The sequence below is a fragment of the Dendrobates tinctorius genome, unplaced genomic scaffold (genome assembly GCF_039654945.1).
Source record: "Dendrobates tinctorius isolate UK_male_01 unplaced genomic scaffold, ASM3965494v1 ptg000089l, whole genome shotgun sequence".
NCBI classification, from domain to species: domain Eukaryota; kingdom Metazoa; phylum Chordata; class Amphibia; order Anura; family Dendrobatidae; genus Dendrobates; species Dendrobates tinctorius.
The window spans coordinates 8,023,706-8,029,705 of NW_027361757.1; positions in this window are offsets into that span (position 1 = coordinate 8,023,706).

Here is a 6,000-nt window from a genome sequence, read left to right on the forward strand (position 1 = left end):
TTTTACTTTTCCTGTGTTAGTAGTTCCATTTCTTCTAGTTTGTTGCCCATGCTCTTTGCATTTGTATAGAAACACGTTAGTTTGTGATTGGTTTCTGTTTCTCCAATATTTTTAATATTCTGATTTTTTTTGTCTTTATTCTTCCTTTCCACTTCCAGTAGTAGAGTTCTCAATAATATTTGTTTGCTGTATGTTTTTACTGGTCTTCTGCTTCCCTTCCCACATTGTTCTAGTTTAAAGCTCTCCTGCTGAGTGTAGCACGGAGAATTTCAAATATGAGTTTTCCAGTCTTGAAAAGGTTCAGCCTATCTCTAGCAAGTTGTCCATCGTATAGGCAATTCACTCTGTGATTCAGAAATCCAAATCCTTGCTGACGGCACCATCGACGTAGCCCAATGTTTACCTGTAGAATCTTGTTCCACCTCCTTGTTCCATGACCATTCAATGGTAGGATGGATGAGAACAACACCTGTGCTCCCAGTTTTTTAACTTTCTTATCCAAAAATTAATAAAATACAAGTTTATAATGAATCAATCACAGAATGAGATAAGGGAATCAGCAACACCCAGTTACCACACACAGATAAGAGAAGGTACAAAGTGGCAGTATGTAATCAAATGCATATAATAGTTATAATCCAGTAGAATGCACAGAAGGATACAGATGGTACTCAGATTTTGTTACCCACCACACTTGAGGTGGGAAAGAGGTACCAAAAGAATTATATATATATATATATATATATATTTATTCCATAAAAAGGCATTATTTTTTATCAATATTCATAAAAATATGCCCCCGAAGAAGCAAGTAGCGAAACGCGTGTTGGGGTCCCGCAGTCCACCACACAGGAAGGTTGGTTTTGGCAACAGGTTTCCTATTATTTTTTGCATATATTTGGATTTTGCCCGGCCTTTTTGGATACTTAGCCCTAGGACTATCTCTACTTTTTGTAGTAGTGGATATATTTATGGCAGCAGTTACTCTTGATATCGGGCTATGCACCTTTTGCACTTTATATGAATACTGAGAAGGAATTGTGTCTTCCTGCATAGAGGGCATACCGGTAGATATATATATATATATATATATATATATATACCTCTTTGCAGTTTTGTACCATCATTCCTGCCTATTAGTGGCTATTATTGATCTATCTGTCATCATTATTCATTTGTAGGTCCTATTTGGATCACATTACTATGCACTATAGCACTTTTTATGAATATTGATAAAAAATAATCCCCTTCTCGCTCTCTACACCCCACACCTTTGTGCTCCTGCATTCATAGCCTGTCTTTGGTAAGCCCTCCTTTGTTTTTGCTATTTTGCCATCCGGCATGTTCCATTCATGCATTTTTTGATAGGACACCGCACACTATCTTGGGCTTTACCTAGTCTGGACAATTTACCCCTTGTTCTTTGGGACATTTATATGTGATCATTGACTCTGGATATAGGCTATTATGCTGGTGTACTTTTACTTCCCCATCTTCTGTCCTTTTTGTGATATTATATTGCTATTATGTGGCAAATACATTATTTATATGTGAATGGTATTTAATAAAAACTGTTATATTTTTTACTGCATATTGTATCCTACACTCCTCTTTTTTCGCCTGTTGTTAATTATGTATGTGGAGTGGAACATTTATTGATATGGCGGTTAACTTCAAAATATGTCCGCCTATTTCCCTCCCTAAGATTTGCGGCACTGCATTGTTTCTAAGTCTGTGAACATGTAACATGCAATGCAACTTACCAAATGGCTATTGACCTCTTCCATGTTTTTAATGTTTATATTATGTCAAAGCAGTGAAGATCATGACAAAATTCACTAGGATTCGAGTTTGAAATCGCACACCGATTAATGCTTGCCGAACACTTCCGAGTACCCAGATTCTAGAGTGATATTCGAGTATCACCAAGCACGTTCACTCATCCCTAGATATCACTACTCCCTACACTGACAGCTGAGAACTGGCAGGGTATGACATGTTTGCTCCTTGCTGTCTCACTTGCTGTCACTAACACGCTGATCCAACTTCTTATCATCTATCAAACATACCTGAGCATTGTGTAAGATGTATGTAATGCCATCTCCGCCATGCTTCAAATGCTGACTTTTGGCACTTAATATGGACTTGTCCTGTCGTGAATTCCTTTTGATCAGATGTACTTGTATTCCTTCCTTCCGTTATCTAGTCCTGTAACATGGTATCTAAATTGACATTGTTTGGACTGTTGGATAAAGAATAATTGTGACATTATAGTAGAGTTTGTTTGAAAGAAACATTATAACCATGAAAACAATTGACCTTAACTGCATTGTTGACAGACCCTCTTCTGTTAGTAAATGGAAAGGATGAGTCAATATAATACCATATGAAAAAGTTATATTTAACAATAGAGGTTACCAAGCCATAACTTATAGGATGCATGTGTAAGGAGGTGACAGGGTCCATCAGGTATCTTCCCCCCATGGATACTGTACACCTGTCTTACGTGCAGTACCTCATCGCTTGTTAATATTAAGGTACTGTACTGTACTGTATTGTGATATATTTGCTGTGTGTAGAAGAAGAGATAGTATAGAGGTTAGTATAGGATAATAGTGGGGTTAGATTAGTGGGGCACATTAGAGATATGGAATAGGATTATTAGCTTAGGTTTAGATAGCATAGGGGTTTTCCTGTTGGGAGGGGTTACAGAGCAGTGCAGCATAGAGCAGTGTATATAGAAGGGTACTTCCTGGTTAGAGATCAGTGCAGTCGGGATGCAGCAGTGAATAGGACAGTTTGCTAGCCATGGGGATAAGGCTGATACAGCCGGAAGGCGCCCCAGAATGAGTGGCATGCGGGCATCATCAGCTCAACTATGAACCAACCCAAAGAGGATCCAGGGTCTATGACTGGGGCAGATGCAGCTGAGATGGCGAACCTGGCACCTTTTCCTTCTGAAGCCGGACCATGGAATGGTAAGGAGCTGGTGGGCTTTGAGCACGGACGGGACAGGGATTGTCCAGAAGCGGGACAGGGATTGTCCAGGAGTGGGAGAGAGATTGTCCAAATGTGAGGCAGCGATTGCTGGACGAAAGGCAGGGATTGCTGGTAGCAAGGCAGGGACTGCTTCAAGGAAGAAGAGACTACAGGAGAAACAGGGAAAGCTGAGGAAATGCCACTCTGTGTGCATTGTGCTGCATATGTAAAGGAAAGCCTACTGCTCAGTAAAGTTAAACCTTTGGAAAAGACCTTAACCTCATTCCAGATGGTAGAGAGGGTGGTGGTCGACCGGCTGGTGAGGACCCTGCCAGCAGCCATACAGCGTTGGGTGGGGCAAGTGGACCCGGGCACTCTCGACCAAGAGGTAGGACTGATTGAGTGGTATACAGCCACTCAGGACTTTATACGGAACACTGCTCCACTTCGGCGGTCACATAAGGCCCCGTCAGCTAGGAGCCTGGGAAAAGTCCACTACCCTCCACTGGGGCCAATATGGATCATGCCCGTACTGAGGAGATATCTTGGAAGGAGAGTGTCCACAGCCCCGTGTCCCCTAAATCAGCCCCACGGTTCCCTCGTGTCACAGTTGTTAAGTGTTGGTGATGCCAAGGGTCTGGACATGGGGCATCCAACTGCCCCCTAACAGCAGAACCTATGGTCTGTGGGTATACGCGTCGTGTGTCTATGTTTGCCCAGCCAATCTGCACTGCCACTACAGGCCCTGCCGATACCGAACCTCAGCTGTGTGAGGTACTCGTTAATGAGTACCAAATGGATGCTCTCTTGGACTCAGGGAGCTTGGTGACCCTGGTGCACGGGTCCCTGGTTGCTGGGGACAATCCTAATGGATGGAAGGTGGGGATGGTGTGCATACATCGGCACCTCCGAGAGTACCCGACCGCAGAGGTTGTGTTTTCCACCCCATGTAGAGAGATAAAACATGTGGTGGGAGTGGTAAAGATTCTTCCATATGGGACTGTATTAGGAAGAGACTTACCCCTGTTCTGGTCCCTGTGGGAGACCAAGGTTAACCCTCCCAGGGTTACTGGTATTAAGGGAGCAGAACTCAAAGATCCCGAGTCAGGGTTACGTGCCGTAGGGGTCGCCAATATAGGGACAGAGTGAACCCCAGATAGGTTTCCCCTAGAGGTATTGGCAGGAAAAGTTGAGGAGACCCCACCGTTCCCTAAGCTGGAGGTGCCACTGGTAAGTTCGGGACCGCCCAGCTCCAGGAACCCACTTTGGCCCGGGCCCGGGAATGATTAATCAAGGTGAATGGGGTGGCTCAATGTCCGGGGGCAGAGACAGAGTTTTCTCGGATGACGTTCAACCAGGAGTTACTGTACAGGGTTGATAAAATCAGGGATGAGGTGGTAGAACAACTGGTAGTGCCCCAATCCTATCGTCGGGCGGTGCTTGACATGGCTCACGCTCATATGCTGGGAGGGCATTTGGGGGCCAAAAATACTCTGGAGTGTATAATGCAGTGTTTTTTTGCTTGGTGTCTACGCTGAGGTCGAAAGGTATGGCGATACATGTCCGGAGTGCCAACTACCCTCACCCACCACAAACTACCAGAGTCCATTGGTGCCTCTGCCTATTATAGAGGTACCATTTGAGCAGATTGGTAGGACCAATAGTAAAATATGCTCGGGGCTACCAGCACATATTAGTAGTCATAGACTACACCAATCGGTGCCCAGAGGAGATACCGCTCCATCACACTTTGGCTAAACTAATAGCCCGTGGACTGTTTGTCATGTTTTGTCACCTTAGGCTACCCAAGGAGATCCTTACGGATCAGTGAACTCCTTTAATGTCTAAGGTGACCAGGGAGCTATGTAAGCTGCTCCGGATTAAACAGCTACGTACGTCGGTGTACCATCTACAAACTGACGGGTTGGTGGAGAGATATAATAAGACCCTCAAAGCCATGCTAAAAAAGTGCTTGTCAAGGATGGGAGGGATTGGGACATGTTACTGCCCTTTCTGATGTTCGCCATCCGCGAGGTACCGCAGGTGTCCATGGGGTTCTCCTCATTTGAGCTATTGTATGGCAGGCACCCGAGGGGACTGTTGGATGTAGCCAAAGAGATGTGGGAACAGGAGTCCACTCCACATAAGAGTGTCATCGAGTATGTGGCAAGTATGCAGGATCGGATTGCGGCCGTGCGGCCTATAGTAAAGGAGCATCTGTTGGAGGGGCAGGCCGCTCAGAGCTGCACGTATAATAAAAGGACCATGGTCAGGACCAATAAAGAAGGAGACCGGGTGTTGGTACTAGTACCCACCCCAGAGAGTAAGCTCATGTCCAAGTGACAAGGGCATTATGAGATAAAGTTGAAGGTGGTGGAAGTGAATTATAGAGTGAACTAACTCAGAAAAAGGAACTGTACTATGTAAACCTGCTAAAGGCCTGGAAGGACTGGGAATGTTTGGTCACGGAATGTTTGATACTCTCACCAAACAGCAGCAGCGGGAGGCTCGGGCCCTGGTGCAGCAGAATACAGATGTATTTTCAGAGCTGCTGGGATGGACCTCTGTGATACAACATTACATTGTCACCGAGCCCTGGGTAAGGGTACAGATGAAACCGTACCGAGTGCCAGAAGCCTGAAGGCAAGCCATCGCTGCCCAGGTGAAGCAAATGCTCCAATTGGAAGTCATTGAGGAGTCCCAAAGTGAGTGGGCCAGTCCCATTGTCCTAATTCCAAAACCAGATGGGTCATTACACTTCTGTAATGACTTCAGGAAGTTAAATGAGGTGTCACAATTTGAACTCTATCCCATGCCATGGGTGGACGAGTTAATTGAGAGACTGGGAGAGGTCCAGTACTTCATCATGCTGGATCTCACAAAAGGTTACTGGCAGGTCCTCTTAATAGAGTCAGCGAAGGAAAAGACCATTTTTATAACCCCAGAGGGTCTCTATCAGTATGTCATCTTGCCTTTTGGGTTACATGGGTCTCTGGCCACATTGCAGAGTCTAATGAACAT